Below are 10866 nucleotides of genomic sequence, written 5' to 3' on the forward strand. Positions count from 1 at the left end.
TATAGGAAGGTCAGTGATCCCAATGTTATTAATAGGGAATAAAGATAAATATATAGGAAGGTCAGTGATATGATCCCAATGTTATTAATAGGGAATAAAGATAAATATATAGGAAGGTCAGTGATCCCAATGTTATTAATAGGGAATAAAGATAAATATATAGGAAGGTCAGTGATCCCAATGTTATTAATAGGAATAAAGATAAATATATAGGAAGGTCAGTGATCCCAATGTTATTAATAGGGAATAAAGATAAATATATAGGAAGGTCAGTGATCCCAATGTTATTAATAAGGAATAAAGATAAATATATAGGAAGGTCAGTGATCCCAATGTTATTAATAAGGAATAAAGATAAATATATAGGAAGGTCAGTGATCCCAATGTTATTAATAAGGAATAAAGATAAATATATAGGAAGGTCAGTGATATGATCCCAATGTTATTAATAGGGAATAAAGATAAATATATAGGAAGGCCAGTGATCCCAATGTTATTAATAGGAATAAAGATAAATATATAGGAAGGTCAATGATCCCAATGTTATTAATAGGGAATAAAGATAAATATATAGGAAGGTCAGTGATATGATCCCAATGTTATTAATAGGGAATAAAGATAAATATATAGGAAGGTCAGTGATATGATTCCAATGTTATTAATAGGGAATAAAGATAAATATATAGGAAGGTCAGTGATCCCAATGTTATTAATAAGGAATAAAGATAAATATATAGGAAGGTCAGTGATCCCAATGTTATTAATAAGGAATAAAGATAAATATATAGGAAGGTCAGTGATATGATCCCAATGTTATTAATAGGGAATAAAGATAAATATATAGGAAGGTCAGTGATCCCAATGTTATTAATAGGGAATAAAGATAAATATATAGGAAGGTCAGTGATATGATTCCAATGTTATTAATAGGGAATAAAGATAAATATATAGGAAGGTCAGTGATATGATCCCAATGTTATTAATAGGGAATAAATATAAATATATAGGAAGGTCAGTGATCCCAATGTTATTAATAGGGAATAAAGATAAATATATAGGAAGGTCAGTGATATGATCCCAATGTTATTAATAGGGAATAAAGATCAATATATAGGAAGGCCAGTGATCCCAATGTTATTAATAGGAATAAAGATAAATATATAGGAAGGTCAATGATCCCAATGTTTTTAATAGGGAATAAAGATAAATATATAGGAAGGTCAGTGATATGATCCCAATGTTATTAATAGGGAATAAAGATAAATATATAGGAAGGCCAGTGATCCCAATGTTATTAATAGGGAATAAAGATAAATATATAGGAAGGCCAGTGATCCCAAGGTTATTAATAGGGAATAAAGATAAATATATAGGAAGGCCAGTGATCCCAATGTTATTAATAGGGAATAAAGATAAATATATAGAAAGGTCAATGATCCCAATGTTATTAATAGGGAATAAAGATAAATATATAGGAAGGTCAGTGATATGATCCCAATGTTATTAATAGGGAATAAAGATAAATATATAGGAAGGTCAGTGATATGATCCCAATGTTATTAATAGGGAATAAATATAAATATATAGGAAGGTCAGTGATCCCAATGTTATTAATAAGGAATAAAGATAAATATATAGGAAGTCAGTGATATGATCCCAATGTTATTAATAGGGAATAAAGATAAATATATAGGAAGGTCAGTGATATGATCCCAATGTTATTAATAGGGAATAAAGATAAATATATAGGAAGGCCAGTGATCCCAATGTTATTAATAGGAATAAAGATAAATATATAGGAAGGTCAATGATCCCAATGTTATTAATAGGGAATAAAGATAAATATATAGGAAGGCCAGTGATCCCAATGTTATTAATAGGGAATAAAGATAAATATATAGGAAGGCCAGTGATCCCAATGTTATTAATAGGGAATAAAGATAAATATATATAGAAAGGTCAATGATCCCAATGTTATTAATAGGGAATAAAGATAAATATATAGGAAGGTCAGTGATATGATCCCAATGTTATTAATAGGGAAAAAAAAAAAATATATAGGAAGGCCGGTATTTTTTTCCAGAAATGGTGGCAACCCTAGTGCCAGGGCTTATTCTGATGTACAAGTCTTGGTGGGTAGAACAATAAGCATTTGTCACCCTTACAATAATAAGTCACAATTTCAGTTGCTTTCTACTCTTAAATTGTTCAGAGACAAAGGCCACAATGAGCCATTTTATTTGGGTTGGCACACTGAGCAGCTTTATGTGTTTATTGCAATTGGGGCAGGTAAACATGAGCGATCTGATACGGGAGGAACAGCAGCGAAGCACAAACACACAACATCACAGGTAACTTGTGTTATTTCAAGTGATACAATAGTCCCAATCAAAATATACTTCCATGTGTCCAACAACAACGGGTAACATTAAGTTTGCATTGGGGAGGCTATTCTCTGCTACTCACTCTTTCTACTTCCTGTCCGACAAAAACAACATCCCTTTTTATTTTATTTTTTTTTATTTCAGGCATTATTATTGATATACTGTCAGCGTTAGAGCTATTGTAACCCTGTCAAATTAGGGAGGATCTAACACTAGGGTGCAGATTTATCAAGGGTTGGATTTTGAGTTGATGGGGTTTTTTTTAAAACTCCCATCACGTCGAAATTCGAATAAAAAAAGACCAACCAAAATCTATTAATAAAATTTTTTAAATTTCAGAAGAATAGGCTGTATTCAATCGAATTCAAATCAAAAGTCCACCAAATGACTCCATATAGGTTCTAGGATGTTCCCCATACGCTAAAACGCAATTTGGCAGGTTTTAGATGGCGAATAGTCGAAGTTGAATTTTTAAAGAGACAGTACATGATAAATTTCGATATTTGAATTTTCAAATTTTTTTCAAAATCGATGCGAATGTGAACTATTCCCTAGTCGAAGTACACTAAAATTACCTCGAAATTTGAATTGAAAAATTTGAATTTTCACTTCAATTCTTGATATATCTGCCCCTAAATATTGGTTCATTGTCTGGATAAGAGAGCGATGCTTACGCCATGTTTCTATTTAACCCTCTGCTCTAATGACTTGTCTTTGCTGTGCAGGAGTACATCTTACGTGAGCAGAGGGTCTGTCAATGGGAAACAGTTGGCAGTTACGAAGCTGCAGATTTTACATTGAAGTTATGGGGGGGGTTGTTTATCCAGGGGAGCTGTTGTTGCTGTACCTGCAGTCTTGCATTGGGTGTAAAGGTGGCCATACACTATTAACCCGATAAGCCCACTAACGGCTTTGGGGGGGCGCGAACGATCGGATTACTAGGGCGCCAACAGGTTGCAGGACCACATCCACTAGCCGATGCAGTACTGGTTCAAACAAAAATCAAACTCGCCAGGCGATATCTGGCCGATTTTAGTTGGGAGCGCCTACATATGGGCAGATAAGGTGCCGAATCAGCCTTAAAGGACAAGGAAAGAAAAACTAAATAATAAGATAGAAATGTTGTACATGATGTTTTGTGCTTCTGTATCAGCCCAAGGCAACCACAGCCCTTTAGCCTTTTTCACCAGGGCTGGAACTAGGGGTAGGCAGAAGAGGTACGTGCCTAGGGCGCAAATTGGATGGGCACCAGGCACATTACCTCTTCTGCGGATTCCCCCTAGTTCGGACGCCTGTGCCCCCATCTTCAGCTGCAATCTCAGCACCGTGGGTGCTCGCGCTCCTCTACGCATGCGCGTGTACGCATCGTCTTTGTGTGCGCTGGACTGTACATGCCTATGTGAGTGTTTGTGCGCATGTGATTGTTCACCCGCGCGCATGTGGAGGGGGGGCACATAGTAGGCTTGGCCCTGCACTGCCTTTCACATCAGAGCGGGTCAAGGGAGGACACTAGTGCAGAGAGCACAATTACGCACATGTTACATGCATGTCACATCAGTAATGATGACACCCAGAATTAAAAAAGAGCAATTGGGTCTGATTAGTGTCAGAGCACAAATATAATTGTGCAAATTGTAATGCATTGGATGCAATTGTGTCAGACATCTCACCTGAATTCTGCATTGTGGTTAAGAAAACTATAGGCATAACTGGCAACTGTAGGCATAAATGACCCCTAAAGTCTATTTAGTAAAACGTGTAACCTTGGTGATTAGGGATAGTGATGGGCGAATAAATTTGCCAGACACGAATTCTGTGCGAATTACCACATTTTGCCACAAGCGAATTAATTCACCAGCAAAAAATCCACCGCACATTGAATTTGGACCAAATAGCTGCACGTATAAAAATTGTAGTTCGTGTCAAAATTGACACGCATCAGAATTATTTTGACGCCCATTGCGTTTTGTGAATTTTTCACAGTTCCGCAAATTTCGTGGCACAAATTCGCTAATGAGGGACATTGTATAAGTAATACTGTCAAATCTGAACTGCGCAGTTCCTTGCCCAGCAGCAATCCAGGTGAATGTCATACAACAATATAATTAGAAAAATAGTATTTTCCTGAGAGTGAGTTCAGAATTTTTCAACAAGACTGTGCTGCTGAACTCCATCCGCCAGTGGGTCATTCAGCTGTTTTACTGAGCCAGATTAATCCATATGGGAAAACTTCACCCATGGGTAGTCTCTGCTCATTCACAAACTGTTACACTGCTTTTGACAAAGCCGCCATAGTGATAAAATACGGTTTAATGGATTGGCGGATTGGCATATGGTATATGTGGCTCAGTAAAGCAGCTGAGTGATGTAGGGGGTCAGGACTGATTATATAGCAATCAGCGATTGTCATTTACTTCAGTGTCATTTACTTCAGAATTCCTAATTTGGAAATCCGGAATTTTTACCCGGGCAGCCCTTCCAAAAACTGGGATGTCCGGGTGAAATCCGGACAGGTGGCAGTCCCACATCTCTGGCTAAACCTATTATGTAGTAGTTGAACTATAGCTAATTATTATTAGCATTATTAAGAGACTTCTTAAAGCTAACTGGTGCAAGATTACAGCTAGGAGGAGACATTGGAGCCAAACAATCATATACAAAACTTATAACTGACTCTGAGAGTTTGTCGGACATCATTGAAGGGATATTAGACCAATTATAATGACGGGTTAGGCTGCTGTGTGATAAACTGTCTAGTAGTGAATTAAATGATTGTGCTGTGTTAGTTCAGACAAAGCAGCCAGACAAGCATAGTAACTAGATATTACTGGGCCCCACAGCAAATTATTTTTCAGGTCCCCAAAATGTTTAGAGGTTGACTTGTTTTACCAATATTTATTGAAACTGTATATGAATTAAGGCCTCATGGAGCCCCTATACCTCCTGGGCCCCCCTGTAGCCACAGGGTCTACTTCCTCTATAGTTCCACCCCTATATTACAACATGGCAGGTGGGTGTGGCCTGTCCCATTATTGCTCTCAGTTTAGACAGGAAGAGGGAAACAGGAACAGGAGTGAGTCATAAGATAATGGCAAAACAGCAGGAATGCCCTTAACCAAAATGGCCACACAAGCAGGTTACTACAATAAGAATTGCCATATCACCTAAAAGGATCATATTTATGCTTTGCGTACTTTTCTTTTTCTACAATCATCATAAGTGCAGCATTATATTTCTCAGCCATTTGTAAGAACTTCCAATTATGAACCTGTGTTTAACAGCAGCTCTTTTAGGAAAGGTTTGTTCATGTTTATTACTATGCAGCAGAGGGGACATTAGAGGAGCCTCTATATCAGGCCAGATACTTTGCCTTAGGGATGATGCAGCCATGTGGAGCAGAGCTGGCAACTTCTCATCTTGTTTGTTATATGGCAATAAGCTTTGTTCTTATTGGTTCATGAATCTGACTGACAGTATTGATTCACAGAATGGTTATTTTATCTGTTTTGTGAAACTGAGCTTTCATTTTGTGGAAAGAATGAATCCTGTACTATAAAATCTTGCTTTCTGTCACAAATATCTATTTTGTCATTCAAATCTAGCTTGGCATGCACTAGTTACTTACACTATTATATATTGTGTCCAAGTTTTTTTTTACATAATTCATTCTGTAAGTAACTTTGCACATAAGTGCGTCCGTTACATGGAGGTTATACATTTGTGAGACAGATTGCTTGTTAAACTGTACAGAATGGAGTTTGTGATATAATCACATCCTTTTGTGCACTAACCAGATTTTGTTTTCATTCTTTAATAGAAATAAGTCTTTTATATATTTTTTTATCTGTGTATGGTCACAAATACTTACATACCATGAGACATTAATTCTGTGTATTAGGGATAGTTTTGTATACAGTATGTATTTGGGACAAACGGCACCCCATAAAAACTAGCCATGAGACAATTCAAAAGTAGCCCAAAAACAGCACAATATGTGCAGTGAAAACATTTCTAAAAAATAAATGAATTTATGTGTTTCTCATATTTTTCTATGAAGCAAAGATTCGCCAGTCAACAGAGACTTGACTACACAGGGGGCCCCGAAAGTATAGGCCCCTTCGGCAATTTCCATCTCTTTTGGCGCATGCACAGTTGTCACAAACCAGAAGATTGCTCCAACTATGCATGAGCTGCTCACTTCACGAAGATTTCCAAAAAGAAGAAGATGGCGCCCGTGAGCTCCGCTGCATTCACTCTGCATGTGCAATCGCTATTTCTAGAGGGGACAGAATTCAGGGGTGCAGGGATGGGGGACAGTGGGGACTGATTACCATGGAGGGGTTAGTTCTCCTTTAAGGCAAGAAAATAATTTGACTGTTTTCCAAAGTACAAACCAGCCAAAGGTCCAAAAAGTAGCCCAAATCTGTACCTTGGTTAGTTTGTACTTTCAAAACCCGCCCGGGCTTTAAATTAGTAGCCCAATTTGGTTGGAAAACTGCCAATCTGGTAACCCTGAGCCAAAGCCACAGAAGGCAAAACAAGCTGCTGCTGACACAGAGGGGAATGAAGAAATGCACCTGGCAGACATGTTTTTTTTATTTCAACCAGCCTTTCCATTTAACCCTTTCTCTAACACTTGTGTAACGTGTGTCCTACTGGGAGTTGAGTGCAGTTTGACAGATCGGAGAAATTACATCTGGGGTGATTAAGATCTTGGGAACCCCATGCCCAAAACCCCTATTACAAACCTATCAGCATATAACTGAGGGGGAACAGAGGGGCTGCAGTATGAGAATAGAACAGGTGGGCAGGGGCTGCTAATATAATGAATTGCCAAATGGGAAAGTCCTGTGTCACATAAATGGGGCAATTCAGAAATGGGGTGTCGTAGAAATCCGTTCCGACAATGGAATATGGGCTTTTTTTTTTTTTACTGAAAATGGGCTTTTGTACTAAATATGGGCTTTTGTACTGAATATGGGCTTTTTTTTTTACTGAATATGGGCTTTTTTTTATTGGATATGGGCTCTTTTACTGAAATTAAAAGCCCATATTCAGTACATAAGCCCATAATCAGTACATAAGCCCATTTTCACTACAAAAGCCCATATTCAGTATAAAGCCCATATTCAGTACAAAAACCCACATTCAGTACAAAAGCCCATATTCAGTAAAAAAAACCATATTCAGTACAAAAGCCTATATTCAGTACAAAAGCCCATATTCAGTACAAAAGCCCATATTCAGTACAAAAACCCACATTCAGTACAAAAGCCCATATTCAGTATAAAAGACCATATTCAGTATAAAAGTCCATATTCAGTTAAAAAAGCCCATATTCAGTTAAAAAAAGCCCATATTCAGTTAAAAAAAGCCCATATTCAGTTAAAAAAACCAACATATTCAGTTAAAAAAAACCAACATATTCAGTTAAAAAAAAGCCCATATTCAGTACAAAAGCCCATATTCAGTACAAAAGCCCATATTCAGTACAAAAGCCCATATTCAGTTCAAAAGCCCATATTCAGTTCAAAAACCCACATTCAGTACAAAAGCCCACATTCAGTACAAAAGCCCATATTCAGTACAAAAGCCCATATTCAGTACAAAAGCCCATATTCCGAATAAAAGCCCATATTCAGAATAAAAGCCCATATTCAGAATAAAAGCCCATATTCAGTAAAAAAAGAAAAAAAGCTCATATTCAGTACAAAAGCCCATATTCAGAATAAAAGCCCATATTCAGTACAAAAGCCCATATTCAGTATAAAAAACCCATATTCAGTACAAAAGCCCATATTCAGTACAAAAGCCCACATTCAGTACAAAAGCCTATATTCAGTACAAAAGCCCATATTCAGTATAAAAGTCCATATTGCAGTATAAAAGCCCATATTCAGTATAAAAGTCCATATTCAGTATAAAAGCCCATATTCAGATAAAAAAAGGGCCATATTCAGTACAAAAACCCATATTCAGATAAAAAAAGGGCCATATTCAGTATAAAAGCCCATATTCAGAATAAAAGCCCATATTCAGTACAAAAGCCCATATTCAGTATAAAAGCCCATATTCAGTATAAAAGCCCATATTTAGTATTAAAGCCCATATTTAGTATAAAATCCCATATTCAGTACAAAAGCCCATATTCAGTATAAAAGCCCATATTCAGTATAAAAGCCCATATTCAGTACAAAAGCCCATATTCAGTACAAAAGCCCATATTCAGTACAAAAGCCCATATTTAGTACAAAAGCCCATATTCAGTTAAAAAAGCCCATATTCAGTTAAAAAAAAGCCCATATTCAGTATAAAAGTCCATTTTAGTTAAAAAAAGCCAATATTCAGTACAAAGGCCCATATTCAGTATAAAAGCCCATATTCAGTATAAAAGTCCATATTTAGTATAAAAGCCCACATTCAGTTAAAAAAGCCCATATTCAGTTAAAAAAAAGCCCATATTCAGTATAAAAGTCCATTTGAGTTAAAAAAAGCCAATATTCAGTACAAAGGCCCATATTCAGTATAAAAGCCCATATTCAGTATAAAAGTCCATATTTAGTATAAAAGCCCACATTCAGTTAAAAAAAGCCAATATTCAGTACAAAAGCTCATATTCAGTACAAAAGCCCATATTCAGTAAAAAGCCCATATTCAGTATAAAAGCCCATATTCAGTACAAAAGCCCATATTCAGTACAAAAGCCCATATTTAGTACAAAAGCCCATATTCAGTTAAAAAAGCCCATATTCAGTTAAAAAAAAGCCCATATTCAGTATAAAAGTCCATTTTAGTTAAAAAAAGCCAATATTCAGTACAAAGGCCCATATTCAGTATAAAAGCCCATATTCAGTATAAAAGTCCATATTTAGTATAAAAGCCCACATTCAGTTAAAAAAAGCCCATATTCAGTATAAAAGCCCATATTCAGTACAAAAGCCCATATTTAGTTAAAAAAAGCCCATATTCAGTATAAAAGCCCATATTCAGTTAAAAAAAACAATATTCAGTACAAAAGCCCATATTCAGTATAAAAGCCAATATTCAGTACAGAAGCCCATATTCAGTATAAAAGCCCATATTCAATTAAAAAAAGCCAATATTCAGTACAAAAAACCCATTTTCAGTATAAAAGCCCATATTCAGTACAAAAGCCCATATTCAGTACAAAAGCCCATATTCAGTACAAAAGCCCATATTCAGAACAAAAGCTCATATTCAGTACAAAAGCCCATATTCAGAACAAAAGCCCATATTCAGAACAAAAGCCCATATTCAGAACAAAAGCCCATATTCAGAATAAAAGCCCATATTCAGTACAAAAGCCCATATTCAGTACAAAAGCCCATATTCAGTACAAAAGCCCATATTCAGGAAAAAAGCTCATATTCAGTATAAAAGCCCATATTCAGTGAAAAAGCCCATATTCAGTATAAAAGCCCATATTCAGTATAAAAGCCCATATTCAGTATAAAAGCCCATATTCAGTTAAAAAAAGCCAATATTCAGTACAAAAGCCCATTTTCAGTATAAAAGCCCATATTCAGTATAAAAGCCCATATTCAGTACAAAAGCCCATATTCAGTACAAAAGCCCATATTCAGTTAAAAAAAGCCAATATTCAGTACAAAAAGCCCATTTTCAGTGTAAAAGCCCATATTTAGTACAAAAGCCCATATTCAGTAAAAAAGCCCATATTCAGTATAAAAGCCCATATTCAGTATAAAAGCCCATATTCAGTGAAAAAGCCCATATTCAGTATGAAAAGCCCATATTCAGTACAAAAGCCCATATTTAGTTAAAAAAAGACCATATTCAGTATAAAAGCCCATATTCAGTTAAAAAAAAACAATATTCAGTATAAAAGCCGATATTTAGTTAAAAAAAGCCCATATTGAGTATAAAAGCTCATATTCAGTACATAAGCCCATATTCAATACACAGACAGACTACTGGCAGCAAACTGAACTTTTAGCGTTGGTTTTTATAAAAAGACAGACTCACGACAAAAGAATTGTTTTCAGGCACGGACGGGGTTCGAACCCGTGATCTTCGGTTTACGAGACCGACGCCTTACCACTTGGCCACCGCGCCTGCGTCCCATGCAGACAACAACAGAGCCCATCAGCTGCAGCTCCGCCTCTCATTCCCTGCGCTACACGTGGTCTCTCTGTACAGACCGGCACTGCGTGGGGGGGACAACCCAGTGTCGCTGTAACGCCGCACTCTCATCTCTTTTTAACCAACAAATACTTCTATATCGTGGTCTAGCGGGCGATTGTCCCTGTGGCTCCCGGAGCTCATGCTCCCCCTTCTCTTGTCAATGCAGCGAGGTCAAATAACACAGCTGTGATAGGCTGAGAGACACGAGCAGAAGTGCTGAGAAGAGCTGTCATTGGTGATCAACATAAAGCCCACCCCCTCCTGTATCTCTGTGTCTGTATCAGAATATGGGCGGGCAAAGAAGAAGCAAGGAGCGTTT

The 10866-nt window shown here is 36.7% G+C and overlaps 1 non-coding gene across 1 annotated transcript; it reads right to left on the minus strand.

Annotated features, from left to right (window-relative positions):
* Positions 1-10406: 10406 nt before the first annotated feature.
* trnat-cgu lies at positions 10407-10478 on the minus strand. The gene has a single exon. It is a non-coding gene; the product is annotated as a tRNA-Thr (tRNA).
* Positions 10479-10866: the final 388 nt, after the last annotated feature.

This window comes from Xenopus laevis, chromosome 4L (genome assembly GCF_017654675.1).
Source record: "Xenopus laevis strain J_2021 chromosome 4L, Xenopus_laevis_v10.1, whole genome shotgun sequence".
In the NCBI taxonomy this organism is placed as follows: domain Eukaryota; kingdom Metazoa; phylum Chordata; class Amphibia; order Anura; family Pipidae; genus Xenopus; species Xenopus laevis.